The following is a 26,307-nucleotide window of genomic DNA, read 5'->3' as shown; positions in this document are numbered from 1 at the left end:
CTTTTTTGCTTGCCAAATTGCTTTTTTTGTCCTTCTCACCCTCCTCTACTTGTGGCTCTGATGCATACAAATTCATTTTTCAAGATTACATGAATCTGATAAATAACTGATCAGGGCTATAGGAAACACAATTCAGATTAAACCAACAGGAATCTGCCTCTAACGATGGTTCATTCACCATAAATTGTCAACAATATCCAGCAGAGGTAAATCTGAATGGCCCAGCCCCTAAAGTTGGGGCAAGGAATAATATTTTTTTTTTTTAGCTTTTGAGAGGAACAAAGAATCATTGAAAAATTATGTTCTCCTTGTTGTCCTTTATTGGATAAAATTATATAAAATAAAACAAGTACTTCTATGAGGCAGCAGACTAATGCTTAGCTATTGGTGATGGAAAGTGTTTTTCAATCTTCCACCAAGCTCTTATTAAATCACCAGTAACTGCAAGAGGTAAGCATTCAGTACTTCCTCTCAGTGTTAGGCCAATAAAAGTTACCTGTTTGAAGTATGTCCTCTGTCCATAGAGGCATACTAATCAAAAGCATTAGGAAAATTTGAAATGTTTCATTTTTAATGATAAAAACTTCTGAATTTGTTAATATTCCACCATCCATATCTTAATAAGTCTCATTCTTCAAAACTGTTTTTCAGAGTAAACCTACATTGTCTCCTTTTTCCTGTGATTCTGGAGGAGTCCTTTTTAAGCATTCCCCCTCTTTGGGTGGACCATGATACGGTAATGCATTATTTGAATTAAGTAGATAGATGTCTTATCCTACTTGAGGACTACTAGTGCTATTCCCTTTTAATAGTAATGTTTACTATCTCAAGTGCTGCTGAGTCAGTAAAGTGAATGACTCACTGACTTTTTCACATTAACTTTTAATTTTGTTTGCCTTGGATATATCTACTTGAATGTATTTAGCAAATGCAAACAAACTCCTGAGATTCAGAGTAATTTATATGTCAGAAATGTCAGCTGACTGAACAGTTTCTGAACAAATGGAAGACAGGACAGTGCCATAATCCTTAATACACCCATGTGGCATTTACTGGCAGCAACCTGAATGGCATTTCAGTATGAAAGGTTGAATTAGGAGCTATTACTTAGCCCAAGTAAGGTTTATAGTATAGAGTCCTCTGTTGGAAGTTTGAAATATCAAGGGGAAAAAGCAATCAACTGGCTGCCACAAAGGGCTGAACCTTTTACAGTCAGGAAAGGTTTGATGTGGATTCTTTACCAAATTCCATTGCTGCCATTTCAGTCGCCCTGCCCCAGTTGTTTCCACTGATACAATTATCCCTGGGGAAGGATTGGGGGAAAAAATACTTTTTGTTTCACTTTTTTCTTTATCTCCAAATTATTTTTATGGAGATCAGTTCCTTCACCTGGCATTTCTGGAACTCCCCAAAATTCCAATCAGCACAGCTGATACTGCAAAGGGAAGGCCATGTGCAGGATTTGGAGGCTGCTTGCCACTTGAAATACAGCCAGGAGAAATGCATGTCAATTCACAGCCTTTTCTATAACTAAAGTAGGAAAAGTAGCTATAAATAATAAATAAAATAAAATTTTAAAATAATATTCTGAGTTACCTAAATTAACCCACTAGCTTTGAAAAATGAAACACTGCACAACAGATGTATGGGGGGGAAAAATCAATTTTTACTCATTTTATGCATTGATCCTTTACCTTGTTCACCAAGTTAAAAAAAAATCTTAAGATTTGTACAAATTAATTTTTTTTTACACCTGTTGAAGTGACAAAGGCTTCTGAAAATAAAACTCTTAGAAAGTTCCTGTGATTTAATTCATCAAAAACATAATCTTAGGAACTTGACTTTAATAATCTTTTTTTTGAAAATTATGACTTCTGCATTAAAATTTGCATTATCATTTTTTTATTTAGTCTTTTATCTACATCATTACAACCTCAAGGATGAGATTAGTCTTTTCATTTTGGAGTGAATTTTCATATTATACACTAGTTGTGGTCTAGTCTGCAAAACTTTTTGATGTTAGGTATCAAACCACTTTTTCTTTTGCCAGTTTTACTGAATGCCATGAAATAATGTTATGACTAGTCCAAGTTTTGCTGAATAATGAAATTATGCTGTTCCAAGTAAAACAGAGGGTAGTCTTGATGTCTCCCTGTGAAACTCTTTCAGCTCCCATATCTTTAACCTTTTAGCCACAGATCTACAGTTCACCAGTATTTTAATTGCAATATATTAAAGAAAAAAAAAGTGAGAGTAGGATGTTGTCAAAGCTGAGAAATTTTTCTTTTATAGTTTTTGAGTTCCTTATAACCACATGATATCTTTGTGTTTTTACAAGCTGGAGAAGTGGATCCATGTGAACCATGAGGGCCAACAAGGCCAAGTCCAAGGTGCTGCACCTGGGTCAGGGCAGCTCCAGGTGCCCATACAGATGGAGAGCAGCCCTGCCCAGCAGGACCTGGGGCTGCTGTTGGATGGGAGGCTGGGCATGAGCTGGCAACGGGCACTCATAGGCCAGACGTGCCCTGGGCTGCATCAAAAGCAGAGTAGGCAGCAGGTCTAGGGAGGGAATTCTGCCCCTTCCACTCTGCTGGGCTGAAACCCCACTTGGAATGCTGCATCCAGCTTTGGACTCGTCAGTGCAGGAAAGAATGGACCTGTTGGAGTGGGTGCAGAGCAGGCCCATGAAGAGGATTCTGCTCAGCTCTCCTGTGAGGAAAGGTGAGACAGCTGGGGCTGTTCAACCTTGAGAAAATGAAGGGAAGGGAAGGGAAGGGAAGGGAAGGGAAGGGAAGGGAAGGGAAGGGAAGGGAAGGGAAGGGAAGGGAAGGGAAGGGAAGGGAAGGGAAGGGAAGGGAAGGGAAGGGAAGGGAAGGGAAGGGAAGGGAAGGGAAGGGAAGGGAAGGGAAGGGAAGGGAAGGGAAGGGAAGGGAAGGGAAGGGAAGGGGACCATATTTTTTTTATTTTCAGTACTTCAGAAAGATGAGGACAGAGTTTTTAGTAGGGCCTGTTGCCATATGACAGGGGATTATGGTTTTCAACTGAAAGAGGGTAGATTCAGATTAGATAGAAGTAAGAATTTTTTTATCATGAGTACAGTAAAACACCAGAAGAGTTTTCCCAGGGAGGTGGCAGATGGCCATACTTGGCAACATTCAATATCAGGGTAGGTGGGGCTCTGAGCAATCTGATCTAGTGGGAGATGTCCCTTGTTATTGCAGGGTCATTGGATTAAATGGCCATCAGAGGTCTTTTCCAGCTCAAATGCTCTATGATTCAAACTACTCAAGATCCAAAGTGCTTTTTAGGATCTCTAGAGTACTCTGCCACAGAGCAAACCTAAGAAATTGAGAATATGAGATCTGAGCTAATTTAATGGGTGTAGTGAGGTACCTTCACTCAGGGTGAAAGTCTTTTAGCTGTTTCTTGAAGGAAATTATTCAAGATAGTATTACATTGTTGACCAGGATTTGATAATTTTTTAGATGTTACATGCTTGAAGGCTCAGGTGGTGTCCCTATTTTCAAAGCCTCTGCTAACATCTTACACTTGTCATTTTCTGCATTTCATTTTTATTCTAGAGTTATAAAAAAAACACCTACTTTCTGTGAAGATCTATTTGCTACAGAATTTTTTTAAAAATTATTATAAGAAGAGGTGTCATAATAGCAGAAAATTCAGCTGGAGCTAGATTGAGTTAGGTAGTATTCAACCTAGTTGTTGCAAGGAAACAAGCAAGTTTTATCTCCAGGCAGGCCAAGATCAATTGGGCAATTTTACCTCTGAGGCCCTGAAGAGTTAGGCAATATGGACAGCAATACTATATTTTCAGGGCTACATTAGCTCTGAATAGTTTACAACTCATCTACCTGAGCAAATAGTAGGTATTTTATGCAGAAGAATCTAAGACAATCTCGAAGAAATAAAGATTTCCTGATTTTTATTCAGGATTACTCTAGGTGTTTTCAGCCCAATCAAATTACAGTGAATCCAATAGTCCTTTGTGGATGCATATACAATATTTTCAGGTGCAGTGCAGGGAAAGAAGGTCAAACACTTGATTTAACATGGTGTGCTATGGTTCCAGGACCATCATGGAGTTATTAGCAACACATTTTGCATAAGATCCTGGTCCTAGCACAAGCCATGCACACATGGAAAGAGCAGCTGGAGAACCTTGCATCCATGGGCCAAGTGAGGAGCTCTAAGTGACTCCCTGCCCGCTGGCTTCAGCACTGGTTCTGCTGGCACAGAAACTGTTCTGAGCACATCAGTGGTGCCCTTGGGTGCATGATGCAGGCCTGTGAGCATGGATATTAGCAAATTGCCACCAAACACGCCTCTCTAACACACCAGATGTATCATGTAGATGTCCCTGTTCATGCCTCTGGATTTTGTGTTTGGCCATTATTCCACCAGAATAAAGTGGTTCCTGCTTTCTTTGATCCCCATGCTGTGAAAAAACCAGCATTTTCAGAAAACTTTTCCCCATAAAAGGATCGGTACTAGGTCCAATGCTATTCAAAATCCTTGTAAAGTATCCGGATTACAGGACTTTATGCCTCCTAAAAAAGACTGCAGGCATCATCAGATTGCGAGGGAAGGCAGATACACTGCAAAGACAAGCCACTGCATGGAGACACTGCAATGAGCTGGAAGATTGGGATAGAAATAATGCTATGAGGTTTAACAATGGTATATAGAAAGTACTACACAGGAGAATAGTCCCCAGAGGAAATACAGATTGAGGTATAGTTCTGCTGAAGTCCCTCTGTGGACAGTAAAATGAACATTGATTAGCAGTGTGGAAGGGCAGCAAGGAAAGCAAACCTGTGCTGCATTTCTAAGATATCCAGCAGATAAAGGTGTGTGGTTAGTCCACTTCACTTGCAACATCATAGACAACACCTGGAAAAATGTGTCTAGCTGTGGCTTCCCCCAGCTCAAATAAGAAGAAAAACTGTAATGTTGGAAAGGGCTCAGTGAGGCCCCAGAACTCTGATGATTAAAAGACTGAAGAACTTGAGGCATGAGAATGTTGAAGAAAGTGGCTTCATTCCTAATGAGAGGAGGTTGCTGATGGACATGTGTGAGTCTAATCACTGCCTTCCAACACCTAGAACATAACTACTGTAAAGATGGGATACTTCCTTTGCAAGAATAAGTGGTGGTAAGACTACATGCATGAATTTATTCAGGGGGAAATCCCAATTGGATATAAGAAACATAATCACGTCTGTGGGAATAACAAAATACTGCAATAAGTTGCCCAGAGGAGTGGTTCAATTTCTTTGCTGGAAATATTCAAGACAGTTTTGACAGAGCCATGAATAGTCTAATTTAATGCCTCCTTTCAACAGAAAGGTGAATATCTGATCCCAGAGCTCCCTTCTAACCTGGACTTTTCTATGATTATGTCATTTTCCTATGAAATTTCTTGTATATATATTCCAGTTGAAGGTGATTTGAAATACAGGGTCTAAAGGAACATTGGTATTAGAGCTGTATGACTGCAAGAAGCTTTAAAGATTCAAAGAAAGAAGTCAGACAGAAGGGATAAAAAAAAGATAGCCCCTTCAAAGAAGCCATCTAGAATCACTACATCCAAAGTCTACAGAGGTTAATAAGAGTCTTTTTCTGTGACTACAATGGGCTTTGGTTATCCCTTTAAGTGTTCTGGCTTATATTCTTTTTTTTTCCCTCCACACTTTTTTTTCTTGTGGATGTCTAAGAATGTTTAAGAACACCTAACATTGTCCATATTCTGTCTGCACATTGGACTGGAATTTTTTTTTCATTTCATACATCATTGGCACTTGCTATTCTGATTCCTTTTTCTGAAAAAAAGGGTGCTAATCTTTACCACTCTGGAGACAAAAAAAAAAAGAAAAAAAAAAAGAAAAAGTCATGTATTGTTACAGAATTGAGGAGCATTGGCTGTGTGCTTTAGTAACAGAATATATGTTGTATAAAAGATGACTTATATCCTAATTTTAATGAATAAATGTAGATATTTTAACATAATTTTAAAATTATATCTGAAAAAAACAGAGAACATGTTAATATAACTATGTATGATAATATATTACCAAGTGTGATTGGTTCTAATTTAATAGGCACTAATAAAAATTTCCACAAGCCAAAGGATTTGAGTTTGCAAGGAGCTCTGTGTTAAAAGAAATGGAAAGAGGGAAAGGAAATTCTTTTAAAACACTGCTTTAAAGATGAACAAAAGGCTCTTCCTGTTCAGTGAAGCTGTCTGTGAATGTAAGGATGGCTTGAGTCTCTGTCTAGCATGTTAATCAAAAGACCATCTTTAGGAATAATAAGATACTTTTTTTAGCATGTACAGCAGATTATCTATTCAATAGTTCAGTGCTCTCTATCATCAGTGTACAATTTACTAAGGAGGTATGAAATTTGGGCTGTATGTTTAGGGGATCTGGATAGGTAATTTCTAAATATGCAGAAGACCCTAAAATCAACAGGTTGGGATCCATTTAATAACTTTTTACTTGCCACAAATCTAATGACAAATACCTATCTAGGCTTCATTGGTATTTATAGCAAGAGACAAGTATATCTAGTCTTTCTGCAATGTTTATCCTGGGCAGGTGTCTTAACTGATCACAGAGGCATCCTAAGTTCCTAACACTTAAAAAGGCTAATATTAGTTGCAATCAATTATGTTCTAAGGGTAAACTGGATGTGTTAAATGTACAAAAAAAGTGAAACAGTAGAAACAAATGGTTTTGGGCCTTATGACTTCAAATTAATTAAATGTATCTATTAAATATATCCATTTACAGAGAGGTGATGATACGGTGCTAGAGATAGAATATTTTATTTTAGAATATACTTTCAATAGTAGAAGAGAGTAGGATGTTCATTTCCTCTTGCTCATTCTGTTGATTTTTGTAGGAAAAAGAAATCAAACTTTTGGTACAAAAGATATTGCATTTTTTATTTCTTTAAAATACAAAATGAAAAATCATAATGTGGAGATTTGATAATTTTCCATAGGACTGATTTCATTAGTAAAAGGTCTGTACTTCTTGTAGTTAATATAGAAACAGCCTTTAGTGCAGAATATATACAAGTATTTGAATAAAGACACAAAAATGTCTCAATGCACACCCATAGAAAATCAACTGTTTGAGAATGATAATCATTTTTAATGAGGTAACACTGAGGAATTTATTTCTATTTTAGAGGGTACTACAATGAACAACAACAATGTTATCCTTCTATTATTTTTTTTCTGCGACACACAGAGAAAAGATTGAGAATAGCAACAGTAAAATCGGAGTAACTGAATAAGTCTAGCCTGTTTCCTATTAAACTTCTCTGATGCCTATTATGTAACCAAAGGACTTCCATGAAGTAGAAAGGAGCAGATTTTAAAAATTGCAATTGATTTTTGCTTTTTATTTTACAGGATACACCAGGGTAAAAATGAAGGAAAAATGTTGTTGATTAATATTCCACTGGCAGCTGGGTCCCTCCATAGTTCTCCAGCCTGATGTGTGAATTCCAGAAGACTCTATTTCATGACTTGGTTGTTCTGCTTATACTGTAGTAATGCGTAGAAACTCAGTGGGCCACCTCCCAGGCATAGTAACTTCATCTATCAATAGATTGAAATATGCAAATTAAAAAAGGCGCAGAATTAAAATATTTTTCAATAAAATATTTGCTGTATATTTTACTGCATCCATTTTATGTTGGAAATGACATTTGCCTTTTTTACTTCAAATGGATGGGATAATTTTTCTTCTGAATAGATTTATTTATACATGCATGATTTGACCAGTGTCTTAAAACTTTCTTTACTCTATTGTTTTTCTCACTGAATTTAAAATGCCTTACATCTGTGCATTAGAAACTTCCAGCTAGGATCACAGAATCACAGGCTGAGTCAGGTTGGAAGGGAGCACAGTGGTCCAAATTCCCTTGTCCGACTTCCCTGCTCAAGCAGGCTCATTCCAGATCACGCTGCACAGGATTGTGTCTGAATGGTTCTTGATTATCTCCAGTGAGGGAGATTCCATAAACTCTCCGGGTAAATATGATTTCTTATTGTAAAGATTTGAGTGCCTTAGAGTCAGTTTTTAACTCTTCTTGAAGTATTCATATCAAACCATGAATGCATAATATGTATTTTAATTTCTCTAACAATCACTGTTTTCCAACTCTTGGCTTTGGCAAAGAAAATTCTTTTAAATGCAAAGGAAGATTGACAGTAGCTTCTACCTGAGCTATAGTTCAGCTACTTGCAGCATTGCTCCTTTTCTCATTTTTCTTTGCAATGATGGAACCTTTCTGGAGAGGTATTTGACCTCTAAACTTATCAGAGTACCAAATGTAAGGTGCTATTAGAGTTCACTGGGATTGAAAACAGTCAGGACACCTATGCACCAATTAATGTTGCAAAAATATATATAATGACAAATCTATAAGCATCTTTATGAATTTATAGATAAGGCAGTTGTGCAGTCTCTTCAAGGTGGACTTGCAAGGTACACAGACTTAAAATAAGGGTAAGTGAAAATATAAAGTGGGTAGCAATGCCTTCTAACCAAATAAACTCATCGTTAAAACTTTAGAGATCCAAAATGCATCTGATTTAAATTTCTGCTTTTCTGAATTCAGAAAAATTTTGTAGTCATGCCTTAAAGATCAGCACCAGTAGCCTTCATGATTAGCATAGCTCGCATTGCAGATCACATCCTAAAGGGAATAGTTAATTTTTCTGGCGTGAAGCAGGGGTAATTAAGCAACATGCAAAAGAGAATCCTTATGTTTTCTTCCATCCAATCTCTCAGATATTATTCTGAAGGGATTTTTTAATATAAAATATTCCTTCAAGGAATAACTGACTCAGATGGATCATGTGTTTCTGTGTTCTGTGTTCTCATAATGATTTCTGCTGGTATTTAAAGTAATAATATACCTAAGTGACAAAGTCTGGTCCTGAATTTAGAGTCTGTTCAGATTTATGTATGTAATATAGTTGTGAAAACTGAATCAGGATCCTGCTTCAACTTCAAGCTGAGTGAATTAAGATCAAGTGAACAGATTTAGATGCAGTAAAAATTCTACACCCCCAAATTAATCTGAATATTATTCTTTTATACATAGATATGCACACTCTTCATGAAGATTGCAGCCTAAAAATATCTGTATGAGGCCCTGCCAAAGTAAATGCCTTCACCCTGGCCAGAATTTGGAAATATATTTAAATGTTTTGGTAATGTAATCCTTCTCCTTTGTTCAGTACTAGTGAGCACATTGTGATTTTTTTTCTGAAGCCTGTCTATAAAAAAAGCAGATTTTCTTCTCAGAGAATAATAGCAAGCAGGATTTTATAAATAGGCAATTTTTCAGATTTGGGTTCTGTCTATTGGGTATGACAAATTATAGACACATTATAGCAATTTCTTAATTTGATTATATAAGGTACAGATATTTGAGTGTTCAAGATTGTGAATTAACCATATCTCTGTTCTTAAGTTTTAAAGAGCAACTATTCCAATTGGGTCCACTGGAAAAATGACAATGAGGGTTTTGTTTGCCAAATTAATTTAGCAAAAACATAGATGTACAGTGTCACTGTCATATTTTCTGAAAAATCCCTTTGCCAGGATTTCTTCTCCTGGGAAGCTGAGAAGCCTCAGAGAAAAAGGAAAAACAGTATTATCTCATTTGCTTCTCCTGTGTTTTGCTGCTTTGGAATGTGGTTGGAGATTGTTTATCCAACATGTGAATTGTTTTTATTTAATGACCAATCAGAGTCCAGCTGTGTCAGGACTCTGGAGAGTCACGAGTTTTTCATTAGTATCTTGTTAAGACTTCTGTAAGTATCCTTTCTCTATATAATATAATATAATATAATATAATATAATATAATATAATATAATATAATATAATATAATATAATATAATATAATATAATATAATATAATATAATATAATATAATATAATATAATATAATATATATTAGCCTTCTAAGAACATGGAGTCAGATTCATCATTCCTTCATGCCACGAGGGACCCTGAAAATACCACAGTGCAGAGTTTCAGAGAGAAAGAAAGCCCTGTCTTCTCTTTATGTGAGAGGAGCATAAAATAGGGCTATCAAGAGCATATCATTTGTGCAGGTTTTTAACCAAGAATTCCTCTCATTTTTAAAAGCACTAATACCTTTTGCAAGCTTGAATTTTTTCATGCAGGTAGCCTGACATGGAAGAAAAAGTGGATCGGAAAGGGCTGTTAGAGATAACCTTGATAGCAATAATACGGCTAATGTATCACAGAAATTTGAGATCTGGGTGCTAAGATAGGTCAGTGAAATTAAGCAAACTCTCATTTTATCTTTTCTTTCAAGCATTACCTGAAATTGAAATTATAGCATGTTGAAGACAGAGAATGATGATGGCACTCTCAAGAGACCTGAGAGAAGTTGACTGAATATATTCCTCATTTGGGAACTAAACATCAAACTATGATATGAGAACAATTTTCTGGATGGGAGAGAGGTAAATGGTCTGGTACTGGAGAGTTTCTCTACTAGATAAAGCTGTGGGGGAATCAAGGTAACAGTTTCCTGATCATCTCCCCCTCCAAAACTACAACTGTTTTATTATGGATCCACATGCAATAATAACATGCTTTATTTTCTAATAATAAATTTTTCTGTGTTTGATATACAGAATCAGAATTTACTTCACCTGATTTCAACAACAAAATTAAGAATCTATGGAAATATCCCCAAAGGCTAACTCTAGCCCAGTGATTTTAATCTTCCTCTGATTCCTCTGTCATTAATAAAGACAACTAGGCTTTTATCCCAAGGGACAGTACACCACTGAGGATACCAGGAAAATGTAGTTAACGATTTGAAAAATTCTGTCTGGATATCAAGTTAACAATAGTAGTTCAAAGAAGAAAATCTACTGTTTTGAAATTATTTTTTTTATTTCACTGACCATTTCATCACAGCTATGAAGTAATATTGTAGGATAATAATTTAGAAGGAATAAAAATAAATCATTTTATAATTGCTAAAAGTTTAATTTTATTTTCCCAGTTGTCCAAAATCATCAATTGTCACTGGAAACAGATCCTCCAAAAAACTGGAGAAGTTTATCAAGGGTGTGTTTATTGTATTACACATTTTTTGTCATTACATTACACATTATTTTGTTATGGTTTCTATTTTTTTTAAGGTTTTTCTTCTTTTGTTTCTTCCTTCCTTTCTTCCTACATGCTAAGGGAAATGGAATAAAGGAAAACATGGCTTTGGAGCACATTTTTGAGAGTCAATTTGACAGACTTATCATGCACACTTAGTCAACATTCTTAGTTTCATTGCCTCCCAGCAACTGTTCACCTTTCATTTTAAGATTTTTTTCCAGAACTATTCACTTGGAATTTACTTATTAAAAAAAAAAAAAACCCAAAATACCAAACAAAAACTAACAACAAAAAAAAAACCCCATCAAAATATCAATCTTGCCAGTGGAAACACTGAGGAATACTTTTTTGGCATAGGAATGATAGAATAAAAATGATCTCTGTATTCATTCTAATATCAATGTTATTTGTTACAGTAAGAGACATAATGGGTGAGATTTTATCAGACTATAAAAGAGGTAATGTTGAATTACTGACTTATTAAATCTACTCTGGTATTCTGATTCCATAAGCAACTGCCTGTACTTGATGCTTCAAATAACAGCAAAAGCCACGATAAAGCACTTGTCCATTGTTTAATGTCATAATGAGAAAGAAAGTTATTTCCTGACTCCCACAGATTATTAGTTTATGCCCTGAAGCATACAATTTTATTGTAATTATGTTAGCTTGCATAGTTGTAACTGTTATTAATGATCATAAAGTTGTAGCTTTGCCATGTAAATGTATTGCAGAAAGAAATAGGACAATGTAAAGGGTAACTAACCTTGACATCAGCCGAAGCTGTGGGAGCCCAGCAAACAGGTCATTTACTGAAGTGTTAAAAATACAGTTTTGGTTCTAAGTACATATCTAATGCAAGGTGGAGAAAAGAGTCCACATTCTTTAGAGTCATTATGGTTTTATGGATAGTGAGTAGGTCATGTAAAGGTTTGCACAGAAAATGTGCAATGGCTGACATAGTTTCAAATTGCCAGAAGGTTTAGGTAATAGCAATCTGAATGAAATGGGATGAGCTGACTGAATATTCTGTTGGGGAAAAAACCCTCTTCAAGTTGTGTGGGGTTTGTTCTGTTTTTGGTTTGGTTGTGGTTTTTTTGTTCATTCACATTCCTCTTTCTGGCATTATGTTTGCTTTAGTTCTAGTTTTGGATCAATAGGAGAGAAACGGTACTCTATGGCTTCTAAAGATCATTTTGAATGAAAGCTCAGTATCAATATGCAGAAAATATTAGAAATTAAAAGCTGGAAATTATATTGGAGACTATGCAAAAAGGAGGCTTGAAAAAGCTGAGAAAGGGCTAAATGGAAATATATCTCCAAAATGACAAAAATTATAATGATGAGATGAATTGAGGTTTTGCATTCTAATGGAAAATTTTTGGAGTCTAATCTAGATATGTCTAAATGTCTACTAAAACCTACATAATTAAATATATTGTCACCAGCAAAACATTTTATACAGAAGATACATCCTGAAAGGATTAAAATAATAAAGTTTAATTTTTTTTTCCCTATTCTTAATATTCAGATTTCCCAGCATGGTTCATTATTCTTATTTTCCACCATTTCAATATGGAAATTTTGCAAAAACTAAGCATATGATACAATTTAGGAATTAAAGATTTTGCATTTAACATTGTGGAAAAAGCCAACAACTGTTGATTGTTAATAGGTGGAAATGTATGATGCTTTATGTCTTTCCATTCCAAGTTATGTTAGCACAGTTACACTTTTCCTGCAGTGTAATTGTGACTAAGTGAATAAAATGTCAGCTGGGATAATGAAATAAGAGTAGCAAGATGGTGCCGAAAATTAACTGCCAAACTAGCAGCTACATTAGCATGCTAATGTTTGTTTCAGTCTTTGACTTTAGCAGGTTTGAAAAATAGCAAAGAAAAACACTTCTGTGCTCTTTGCTCCTGGCTAGACCCTTCAGGAGGAGTCTAGCAGTGTTTGTTTGGAGCAGACATTTAGGATTGAGGTAGCAAATTTCTGAATATATGTTATTCCAAGAATGTTTGACATTTTGCCTGCAAAGCTGTTCTCTAGTCCTGAAAGAAGAACAGGCATGTTTTTGTACCAAAGAAACAGAACCATCTTGTTTCATCTCTGGGGATGCACAAGACTAACAGTAAACAAGTAATGAAAAATCCTTTTTCACAGTGTCCAGTAATTGCATGTATGACACTGTAACTACATATGACATATTTTGGGTTTTTTAATCAGTGTGTGTTACTACTGCTAAATCTTAGTGGAACAAGAATTTTTTTTGGCAAGATATATGCATGGTGTTTCATCCAGAAAGCAACTAAGTTGTCACTCGTATCAGTACATGGTCATAAACTAGATATCAATATCACAAAATTCCTGTACACATTATTGTACTATTATATTATAGTGTTATACTATATATGTTTTTATATAAATTATATATTTATATACTGGGCTCTGTTGTTGTTAGAGAAAATTATTAACAAATTTGGAATAAGAATGCATGTGACCAAATTATATAAAGACTGTTAAAGTCACATCTGACCTTTTTTGGACTTCTCCCACCTCAAAACTAGGGTTTTTCAAAGTTCAGGAGGCTCTTAGTGTATTTTTGAAAATTCCTTTTCACTGATAGAAAATTGCATCATACCCTAATATGGAACCTATACATGACATTGTAGGCAGAGCTGTCTGTAAGCTCTCTAGAACACTACAGAAGACTCCAGCAGAAAATAAATCGATGATTCACAGTATACTTGAGAAACTCATCTGCAGACTGATTACTCCTGCCTCTTATTCTACTGCTGCCTGTGTAACCATTGCCATTAAAAGGAACTGTAGCTTAGTATTTGCTCCCCAATTTTGTTGATAGTGTTTGTCTGGTAAGGTGTTGTGATTTAGGAACGATACTCCCCAGGTTAGTACTCCCACAGACACTTCCTGAACTATGCACTACTCATTTGGTCCCCTTGCTGCCTTCTCTCCTGAGGTGGGCTAGAGAGGAGAATTGGAGGCACAAAAAGGAAAGATCACAAATTGAGATAAGGACATTTTCCTGGAAACAGCAATGAGAGAAAACTGAATAGCAATAACAACAATATTAATGGCTCAGAATACAAGGAAAAAATGTTACTGCCCACTGTAAAAGGCCCTGACGATAGGCAATAGCCCAACACTCACTCCAGCTTGAAAGCAGCATTACCCAACTGCTCTCTCCAGCCACCAACCCACCTCTCCCTCTGCCAGAAGGAACCCTTGTCCTCATAAGAGACTCCCTTCCCCCTGCCCTTGGCAATGACATGAGGTGGTGCAGAATAACCTCTGGGTCCTGGACTTGCCCCCTCCTGGCTACTGAAAAATTAACCCTGTCCTGGCTGGAACCACACACTAAACTACCTTCCTTTACAGACTGGCTGTTTAATATGACTGCAAAGGCTTTCCCAACTTTATAACTTTCCTTTGCAGAAGATAGCAAGATAAAGCAATAAAGCAAATAAGGGAGACAAGGAAGAAGCATTTATATTGTTTTCCATTGCTATCACTCCGTCCATATTAATTCTACTCAGCATCTTGATTTCTTGACTTTCTTTCTTTTTTTTTTTTTCCCTTTCAAGAAGAGAAATGTTATCTTGTATTTTATTTTGGTTTAGTTTTTCCCCCTGGAAATGTATTACTACCACATATACCACATTATCCAAGGGAAAATCAAAAACTGAGAGAGTCTTTTCAGGTAATCTCTGCCCATCATTCTTTCCTTCATTCTCAGTTACAAAGGTGCATAAAAAATTTTTAGTATTACAAAATTTGAATGTCAATGTGAATTGCAATATAATTTAAATATTTTTTTATATTCTTTGGTCTCTGTATGTATATATACCTGCTCTACACATCAGAGAAGAGTAAATTTATCAAAAAAGAATTTAATAAGCATTGACATTTGCAATACATCAATACCCTTAGCTACTGAGTCACATGACACCTTTCTACTGAGATGTTGAAATAATACAAAAGTGTTATAAAATACAGTGAGAAATCTTAGCTCTCATCAGAAAAAAATATTCTGCTTCCAAAGTTGAAACATTTTTGTGTAAAGTCCTTGTGTAAAGGTTCTTGCATAAGTTTGTCATGTAAGCATAATAAATGTGTGCCTAATTACCATTTCAGTTTGAAATTTAAGAAAATTTTCAGCAGTGGTCTCATGAGCCCTGTTAGGTTTACATTAGTAGCAGATTTCCCAAAATGTGTTAAAAGATTTTTAGAAACAAGTCAAGAACATTTATCTCCCTATAGAAATCCAACACAGTCAACCAAATACAATACAAATACACAAAGAGAGAAAGGCATATGTTCATGTATCTGACAGCAACTGAAGTAATGTATGCAATCAAGATTTTCATTGGGAGTTGTAAGCAACAGGTCATTTCAAAAGGAAAAGTTGTGCCTGGAAATGTTCTTTGAAGTTATGCTATAAAGCGGGTCCAGGATCAAACAAACAAACAAAAGGGTTTTCTATTGTTTCACAGAACTTTGAACTCTACATTCAATTACTTTTCAGATATGTCACCTCAGGTATTTCATGTAACTTTAGTCTATATTCAATTCTAACACACACGTGAAGGGAAGAAAATCTGTGGAAATTTGGGTTGACTGGAAAAGGACAAGATCTATAGTTAGTATTCATTTGTGCCAGTGCAAACATTATCTATGCCACTTGGATTTCATAGGGTTTAGGTATGGAACATATAAAATTATCTGTGTAATTTGAATAAAAGGAAATGTGGTAGTTAATGTACCACAGATAATGAATTCATTATAACCAAAATTTCAGTCATGCATCCTTTGCTGCTTGAACACATATGAAAGCAACTATATGGGCTACTGAGAGGCATTTAAAACTCTTACTTTCTCGGTACCTCAGGCTAATTTTTACCAAGATCTTTCTTTAGGACTCTATTTGTTTGTGGGGTTTTTTTCCAGTGGAAAAAAGAAATTAATATTTTGTATCCATTATTCAAATAAGATACTATAGAAGTTTTTCACCAAAGTCATAAGTAACAGAAATATGGTCGAATAAATTTTTAAAAATCAGTTTTTCTAAGCAGCTTTAGGAAGAAAACTAGTAAGATTTTGTGCAGATGCTGAAAAATTATTAAAAATATTGATTTTCTAAGAAGCAACAAAATAAAGCTTGGGTTTTTTCACCTATGTTTAGTTTTTTGCAGAGGTTGGGGATAAACCTGCATAAATATATTTCTCATTTCTATGACAACTAAACACCAACAATTATTTTATGACGCTAAACATTCAGTAACTATTCCTTAATCATAAATGAAAATATCAGAGGGCAAATGCTAGGGTAAATAAAATGTGGAGGGGATACTTTTATAGAAAACATTTATCAGTGAAGAATTAAAAGTACAAAACCAAAGATGATGTAGAGCATTTGCTAACTATACTTATCAATACAGACTTGAGTTAAAGTTGTTACTGATTTAGTCTATTTTTATAATTTTATATTCTTATATACATCCTTTCTTCGGGCCCTGGGTTCGTGGGCCTTGGCAGGATGCACCCATGAGTGTTGTGAAAACTGGCAGACACTATAGCTATGCCACTCATGATCATTTTGGAAGGGTCATGGTGATCAGGAGACTGGAAGAAAGACTTGCTGGAAAGCAGTTTTTGTGAAGGGCCTGGGGATTCTGGTGGACAACAGGCTGTCCATGAGCCAGCAGTGTGCCCTTGTGCCCAAGAGAGGGGTATGGTTTGCTAGCAAAGAAAGGCAACAGAAGAGGGACTAACTCAGCATTCTAACATAAAGAAAAAATTCGTATACTGAAACTTTAAATGAAGCTCTTGGAAATGTTCTGGGTAATGCTTCAGGACAAAAGGAACATTAACATTATAGGAATCTCTACAGATCAGTAAATCTGAGAGATGACATGAATTAGGCTTGTTTTGAGTAATTTCACATAACTACAGATATACAAAGTAAAGACTTTTGCATGGGAGCTGGTAATTCTAAGCACTCTTCCTAGCAGCAGAAGAAAACTGCTACTCACTGTGTGCTGCAGTTTAGTATATGCTGAATTGCATTCTAAGAGTATCTGATTCATTACACTACCTATACAGCAAAGGGAAGTCATAATAGACATTTACCTGTCATCAAATTAATTAATCCCTCCCAAAAATATAGTAACAGATCACGGGTTTACTGTTAACTGACTGCAATAACAAGAAGGCATGAAGAGAATGAAAAAGTTGGTTTAGTGACAATGGGTCCACTATTACAAGAGGAGGAAACTGTTGGTAGATGATGATAGGAAGTTCAACATTATAAGTTATGTTTTTTAGAATTCTTGACTTCAATATCAGCTGTAGCCTAGAAATGAATGTGGTTAAAATGAGCAAAGAAATCTTTCAGCCTTAAATAAATCAAGAATAGGCTAGAGACTACTTATACAAGTTATGTAGTATATGTAACTTAGTCTATATAGTTTTTAGTCTATGTAGTTAAAGGTTTAATTGGTGAAATCAGATAGTGGTTATTTTGAGAATTTACAGATCAAAAAGCTAATTGCTGTGCCACATTTAAAGAAAATACAGAGAAGGAGGAACTGTAGAACTGTGCATCTTTTAATATTAATTTCTAAATAGAAACTGGAAAAAATAATCTAACAAACCTGAAGTGCCTGCAAATAAGAAAGAGCAGAGCAATAGCCAAAAAAAAGGTTTATTAACAAACCACCTCAAAACATGCTAATTTATTTCTGCAACAGGATAATAGCCCTCATAGACAGAACAGAAGTAGTAGAGTCATATAACATAGCTTTTAAAGTCTTGTAACATTGTGCCTCATGATAATACTAAGAAAGCTGAGAAAAAAAAAAAGAAAATGTTTGAATGAAAATCTTGATGGTGGAATTCCAGCAAGTCTGGCAAAGAAATTGTGTCTGTTGTAGTCTTGAGTTCACTGCCAAAAAGATAGGGGTTTGCAGGAATCAGTAAGTAAAACAAAGCACTAAAAATCCTGCTCAGGAACGAGTTGGATTCTTCTCAGTGGATCTTCAACAGTGGAGTAAAAATCATCTCGCAAATTTAAATCTATATAGTCTACACATAATAGAACAGAATGTCCTGCAGAGGCAGCTGGAAAGATTGGACAGTCTCTTTAGATGCCTGTCTGTGTGTCTTCTTTCCTTAGCACATATAAATTGATATGAGAATAGGTTACAATGTTTTAGCCTACAGGTTTTATTTGTTTATTTGCTTATGCTGATAACAGTTTTAGCATCAGTGGGATTATTTACAGTTAAATGCATTAATTTCTGGAGTTTTTGTAAATACATCTAATTGTTGGTTAAAGACAATGCGTGATTTAGTACTTGCAGGCAATTCCTAGGTCAAAGGCAGAAGCAGATATTTAGTTATATGTATAGTTAATTACTCAGACATAAATTAAGAAGCATCAGGGTTGTGTTTTCATGAACAATGCTATTTATAGACATCAGAAAGAGATGGACTGTTTTTCAGAGAATTTGAAGATTTAATGTTGGATTTCTATGCTTTTAGGATTATATCTATGTTGTATAGTATTTACTAAATTAAAAAGTTAGGTTTTAATGTTAACACTACAAAGAGTTTGAAGTCTAATTCTAGGGAAGGTTCAAATGTGTCTCTAACTACACCATATGGTCTAAATGCTGAGTATTTTATAAACATGCTTGAGACAGCTCTAAATTAGGTCATGGCTAAAACAGCAAAATCAAAGTCAAATTTGGGTCAAAAGGACCTGCTTGTCCTTTCTGTGTAACACAGAAATAATTCAATGCATAAATCATGTACATCTGCATAGATGTCTAATTTGTGAATCATGTTTTTGTCATTAAAATTTCACATGTTGTGTAAAGCCACAGTGTTCCATGAGTACCAAGTTATGCTTTACAGAGAGAAAAAAATGTCCTACTTAGAAAGAAAAATATGTAAGCATAAGTATTAAATCCATAGTTAATAGGTCCTTAAGGTTTTTTGAGATCTTTCAGCTGAAGCTGGATTTAAATTCCCATGTTCTGCAGTTCATGACTAAATTCATTCTCTGCATCTGTTGTTATTACTTTTTGCTGGGTAGTCTAGTTTTCTGCAATAGTGTATATTAATCCAGAATACTCATATATTACATTATACATATGCAATAGCTGTTAACACTGTAAAACGTGGTAATGTCTTTCCTCAGAGGCTCTTAATCTTTTGATGAATATCACCAGCATGATACCATATTGATCCAGAAACTCGGGACAGCCAACTGCAGAGGACAGCTGACATCTCAAAAATGTATCTGCATAAAGCTCAGTTTCTTTATAAATCTTGTCTAAAGGTTTTTGGAGCAGCTTGGCATAAAGATGGCATTCAGCTCACCTAAAAGATTATCTGAAAATTTCATATTGAATGAAACCATTGAGCTTTGACTATTGGAAGGAGAGCTGCCACAGGGACATAATCTTTTCCTGCAGTGGGTGGGAAGCTGAGTCAACACTGACCCAGTGAGCCTTGGCTGCCTTGGTTCCCTTGCACTCCCCTCAGGATATGAACACATATGAACACTCCTTTAGTGTCCACATACCTGGACCCATATCTTCACATTTCCAGGGGGAGGACAACCTAAATCAGCCCTGGCATGTCTAGGGAGAGAAACATTCTAAGGAAACACTATTCCATAAAACTGAGGCATACTTGGGGGGCTATACAAAGCTGGTCTCTGTATGTTCCCATCTCTTTCTTGTGGCTAGACTTAAACTGGACAGCTAATCATATAAAAATACTTTTGGTTATTGAATGCTTTCTTATTTTTTTTCTACATCTTAAATATATTTCCCAATCTTTTAATTTCCTATCAATCCACTGGGCTAAAGCATTGAGGAAAATAGGTTTATCAAGATATCAAGCACTCAGTTCTATTTCAGTTTTAATTTCACTAAAAGTTCTTTATAGATCTGGGAAACATTTTATTTGTCATTTGTTTTATTAGTAACAAATGAAGCTTTAGATGGCTTGGAAAGATTATCTGGAAGAGTCTCATGTTTTTTGCAGTAGCCTATTATTAAGTAGCTTTTGTTATTTCTCAGAAAGTAGTTTTATAAAGCAATGACTCATTTTCCTGTGAAGTCAGTGATTTCAGCAGAAGTCGATGCAATATTTACTTCACGTGTCAACATATATGGTACCATTCAAACAGCTTAGAAGAGTCATGTCTATATTCTAATTTGTAAGCAACACTTTTCATCAGAAGTCTACAATAGTTTTAATACATAACATTTTTTCCTGCTATAAACAAATTAAAATCAGAAGAATTTATAAATATATTTAAATGTAATCTAGCATGATGTGATATATACTAATGAATAAACAGGATCAAATTTTAAATATTATGAAAAATAATGTAAAAAAATACATAATACAAATAACTTTTATTTCAAGGTATCTTTCACACAAAAAATGTTAACAATGCAAGTGGTTTTTGTTTCTCACACTTGAAAGTATTCCTTTTCAGGATATTCATAGTGAAATTTTTGACATAATTATATGATATTTCCTCAGCTTAGATGAGATTATCTAGCATCCTGTTAACCATGTCTTGTGAAACTTCAGTGATGGGGACTCTACCATGTCTCTGGGGAGGTTGTTCTAGTCATTGCCTGTTCTCACTGCAAAAAATTTTTTCCTTGTATCAAGATTAAATTGGTCCCAGTCTGCAACTTGTACTCATGGATTTCTTCACGTGGCTTCTGCCATGAAGAGAGACATCCCTCTGTGTAACTGTTCTTTAAGTACAGAGATGGTGTTATGAGGTTCCCACAAGCCTTCTCTTTCCAGGGACAAAAGACCTACCTTCTTCAGTTTTTTCCTCTTGGGGCTGGTTCTCCAGCCCCTTTGATCTTCATGGTGACACTCCATTGAACTCTCCTCTATCCATATCTTCTTTTAAATTTCAGGTGCCAAAAATGGGCAGAGTACTTCAGGTGTAGCCTTAAAAATTCTGGGCAAAGTGGGATGATCACATCTCTACCACTGCTAATAATGTTTCTGCAGATGCAGCCCAGGATCCATTTTGCTTTCACTGTTGCAGCCACTCACTGCTGACTCACAGTCAGCTTCTTGTCCACCAAGACCCTCAGGAGCCTTTCAGTGATGCTGCTCCCCAGCCAGCACACAGATCATGGCCTGTTCTGGGCTCTTTGGTTCTGTCATCTCAGGGGCAGATTCTTGCAGCTGTTTCTGTTAACCTCACAGTTTTTTCTCACCTGTTCCTCCAGCCTGTTTAGTCTCTCTGTAAATGCCTCTTCCTTCTTACATGTCTGCCTCACCTCAGTCTGGTGTCATCAGCAAACTTGGTGAGGCTGCTTTCTATCCCATCATCCAGGTAACTTATGAAGATGCTTAACATTATGGGGCGCAGCATTGATCCCTGGGGGACCTCACTGGAGACAGGCTGCCAGCCTGAGAGAAAACTTTGATCACAAACCATCTGAGCGCAGCCTGTCAGCCAATTCCATACCCAAAACACAGACCACCTATCCAAGCTGTGCTTTGGCAGTTTGTCCAGGAAAAGGCTGTGGGAAATGGTGTTGAATGATTTGCTCAAATCCAAGTAAGCAAGTGCTCCACTCATGTTGACAGAACATGCTATTTTGCTGTAGAAGGCGATCAGGTGAGTCAGGCATCAGTAAAGGCATGTTGCCTTTTCCCAGTCAGTGACTTCTTTGGGTTTTTATCATCCTACCAACAGACTTTCCTAACCCTGCTCCTGTGGAGGAAGAGGATCAAGCCATCTGTGCTGTTCATGTTTGTGAGAATGCTGTATATTTGCATAGGTGCTGGTGAGGCACAGTTTTCCTTCTGTGCTGTCTGTGCAGCCAGCTGTGTGCACGCTGGACATGTATACAGTGACAGGCTGTACATGGAGCAGGCTGTGAGTGCACTGTGAGTGTGTGTGTTCCTACTGGGGGTTGTGTGATGAGCCTTTTTGCCGGCTGAACTCTGGAAACAGGGAGGACAATAGCCTTATCTCCATCAGGCTACCCAATGCAGCAACCTCTAACATGGGAATATGAATCTTCAAATCACTCTCATGTGTAATACTGGTAAGAAAAAGGGTTTTTTCTACTGCATGTGAATCTGATATACCCCTCAGGGGCATATTGTGTCCTTGACACATTTGTGTCCTTGAGGAACAAAATAGTGGTCTGGCTGAGCTTTCAGATTTTTCTTCCTGTTTGCTTTTTTACATAATTGCTATTTTAATTCACTCAGAGGTAAAACGTTTTATTTATATCTGATTGGACTGGCTTATCTTACAATGGCGACAAAACTGTTTAAAATAATGTGGGGATGAAAACTTGTTTACTTTATACAGACACCACTTCAGTATAATAAACATTTCAGTGTAAGAAGTTTCAGTTTTCATTGCAGTCTCTTAATAGCAATATAGATTTTCGGCAATCAATATTTTCCCTAAAATACTCAGAATAATTAAACAGTAAAGATAACTACTTGAAAAAGTACAGCACATCTTTACATTCATCACAGAGAGCAATTCTTGGTGGACAGACTTTGACAAAAAAATTCTCTGATATGACTACATATTATGCATGTATAACAATTACCAAAACAAAACAAACAAAAAAGAAAACATTGCTTTCAGGAGAACTAAATAGATTGTGAATGTTGTTGTCTTCATTGTTGTTTAATTAGGAAAAGAGATTATTTGGGGTTGGCCTAATGTCTTTTCTCCAGAGTTAGACTCCTTTAAAGAGTCAGGGGTTTAGTAAAAACCCAAAGCAAACAGACAGAGAAAAAATATTTAGTAAAATGTTTCTGAGAAGAATTTGTACCAATCACCTACTCTAGGGAAGAAAAGAATATTTAGATGAAACATGAAGGATATAAACTCAAATACTTTATTCATCTGAGGAAACATGGGCTCATGTCACCCATAAAAGTTCTCTAATGCCTTTATTATATGGTATTTTGGGATTACTCGGGCTTTATAGCATGGAACTAACTATAAATTGCACAAACTAAAAAGCTGGAGAAATTCTGTGGAGACTAATTGTGTTTTGCTGTGTTATTTTTCAAGTCAACTTCTTGTTCCAGTAATTTTGTGAAACTTGTTCACACACATGTGAGTGTAGCACAAAGGCACCATGGAGGAAATATGAAGATAAGAAATGGATAATGGTGATGAAATATGTGTGCTTATGAAGTTCTGAGGAATGAAATGTTTAATTATATTCTTATAGATCTAAAAATTGAAGCTGTAGGTACTGATGTTCTAAGCTAGTGTTCTGGTTTTTGTTAATCTTATTATTGGGTTGTTTTTTTTTTTTACTAGCCTTAGTCATAAAATAACAAGAACAGTGAGAATTAGAACAAGTTTTAAGGTGACCAGAAATTAGTAACTGTCATAGTGATTGTCATACCCAGTGAATTCAACCCTTCAAGGATTTTATTTGGATCCAACAAAGGATCACAATATTATTTAGTCCAAACACAAAGATATATAAATTGCTTTCAGAATTAGTTCACTTGTTGCCTATAAGACTAGCCAATCAGTGAACAATATTGTACAAATGAACATATCAGAGAGTCTCACACCTAACTGTACAGAAGAGACTGTGTTCAGAAATGAATGAACGGTGTTTATGAGAAAGTTGATAGGGAATTCTTACATAGGATTTAAGATTTATCTAAACACAGAAAGGTGTTTATCTGTTGGTACAGAAATGGGACTTACCTATTTTGTAAATTATCACTGTATTTGAGAATATTTAAATAACACTAAATTTGCCATTTATGCAAATAATGACATACACATTGTACTATTCATATAAACAGATTAGATAGAATTGCATAGAAGAACCTTCATCTCTTTTTTTTTTTGAAAACAATGTTTTACTGCATTTAAATCCCCAGTCAAATTTTGAATTCTATATCTTTTTGGCTAGTGACTGGTTTCATTGTACTGTGACTAATTTATTGGTTTCTCTGTTTCCTGTCTTTAAATTTGTAAAGATAAAACATTGACCTATATATAATTCCTACTGTAATCTTCATGTAGGAATTATGATAAGAAGCACTATTATTTCATTCAAAATAGGATTTCATTTACCATGAGCATTTCCCTGACAGCTTAAGGAAGGAAACTTCTGTTATTATTTTTAAAATAGCTTTCAGGAAAGGAAAAGAGAAATACTTTGTGAAGGATGTTGAGTTGCTGAGTGAGATTTTGTTTGAGGACTCATGAAAATTAGTTAAAAGTAATTATTTGAGAAGATCCTTTCTATCAAAGGAGAACTAAAGAAAAACTACATAAATTAATTTTTAAAATAATTAATATTAGGCTGCACAATTCCAAAAGAGAAGCTCATTTTTATTAGTTTATTTAGGTAGTCTTTATTAGTCTATTTATGTAGTTCCATTTTAGGTGTTACATTATTGTCTAGCCTCTTACAATAAGTTACATTTTTGTATAAGTTTTGTTCCATTTTCACATACCTTTTTTTTGTGTGTGTATGATTCAAGAAAGGAATAATTTCAAAAGTATGAAGGAATCTATTTTACCACTGCCTTGATTTAAGACAATTTAAAGAGGTGGACATTCTAAAATGAGTTACCTTCATTTAGTTTGAACCAATCCCTTTCCACCAATAAGCAATGGCTACAAGAAAATGTAAGTGAAAAAATAACAGTTTAGTAATAAGTGAAACAGCAACAGGCATAAAATAACAGTGAGTAATCACTAGGAACAAAACTGCTAAATCTTATTAACTCCTTGGGAAGGATCACACAAAATGGCAGGGCACCACCCCCGTCCAAGATGGCCCCACTGCTGACTGCGTGCATGGACACAAAGGGAAAATGACATCAGACCATTCCCAAAATGGAGCCTGCCATGGTGTTACAGGTTAGGGAAGATGCCTGTGCACAAAAAATTCAAGATGCAGTCAGAGTAGCAAAGCAATAAATACATACCAACTCCTGGATGTCGGAGAAGCCACCAAGCAGGAGGAAGAGATAGAGCATGGCTCCTGAGCGGGAGGGCACCTTCAGGGCATCCCCTGGATGAAAACAATGTGCTTCATGTCATCCTCAACCCTCCACCCTGGGACTACACGCTTATATCTTCACCTCAGGAGTGGCCAGTTCCAACATCATCTCACACAGGGCCGATGCATGAGATGAGGTCACAATGGCCCATGATCACAGTGGTTTTATTGTATATTGTTTCCCTTTCACAGGATAAATGCCACCAGGTGACCAATACATAGTCTCATTTCTGAAGGTTAGTCCTACCAGCTAACAATAAGCTCTTCTTCTACATTATCTTGTTGATGTGCACAACCACAGACCAAATATGTCAGGCCTTAGACCCGTCTTCGGTCTCTGGCACACATGGGGGACTACGTGCTCTGGGAAACAAAGGGACAAGGTGGTGGCAAACTCTTCCTCAAATGCAAGAACTTATGGAGAAGTTCTAGTAGCAGATGGAGGCTTGCCAGCGTGTGTGGGGTCAGTACCACTGCCTGCTGCTTCCTCCTGCTGTCCGTCAGACTCCGCGGTGCTGGTGCTGATGTCCCCTGCTCTGTGGGTGTGCTGGGGGGAATAATCGCTTTGTTGGTGCTCACACAGGGTTGAAATGGCTGCCAGGGCCTGGCTCATGCTTCTCTGCTGATAGAGTTTGCAAAGTTCACTCAGAGAACAGTTTCTAATTGTGAAATGCAGATTTTCCAGTTTGCTCCAGTTGCAAGCCCAGAAACACATGGGAAGCAACACCCTCCAAAGCAGTGCCTCTGCCTTCAGCACAGGCTGCCAGGCAAAAGAGAGAGTCAGCTCAGGTACCCCAGCCTTTTAAGGGCACTGGCACCTTCCAACAGCCACACAGTTCTGGTTCTGGTCACACCTCTGGGATTTAAGAGGCATTAACAATTTTGGGCACAAATAGTTATGGAATGCAAAAACATTTTGGGTTACCCCAGGACAATCATAAATTTTAATTGTTGTGGAGTAAACAAATGTATGGTGTTTATTTCTCCTACTGTATTACAAAATATATAAAGCTA

The 26,307-nt window shown here is 36.1% G+C and overlaps 1 long non-coding RNA gene across 1 annotated transcript; it reads left to right on the top strand.

The window, feature by feature from the left end:
• Positions 1 to 5,490: 5,490 nt before the first annotated feature.
• LOC129046858 (uncharacterized) lies at positions 5,491 to 7,799 on the top strand. The gene is made up of 2 exons (XR_008508651.1): positions 5,491 to 5,619; positions 7,439 to 7,799. It is a non-coding gene; the product is annotated as an uncharacterized LOC129046858 (long non-coding RNA).
• The last annotated feature ends 18,508 nt before the right edge of the window (positions 7,800 to 26,307 follow it).

The sequence above is a fragment of the Molothrus ater genome, chromosome 1, assembly GCF_012460135.2.
Source record: "Molothrus ater isolate BHLD 08-10-18 breed brown headed cowbird chromosome 1, BPBGC_Mater_1.1, whole genome shotgun sequence".
Taxonomy (NCBI): Eukaryota; Metazoa; Chordata; class Aves; order Passeriformes; family Icteridae; genus Molothrus; species Molothrus ater.
Note: the sequence above shows the minus strand (reverse complement) of the source record. Positions and strands in the feature narration are given on the sequence as shown.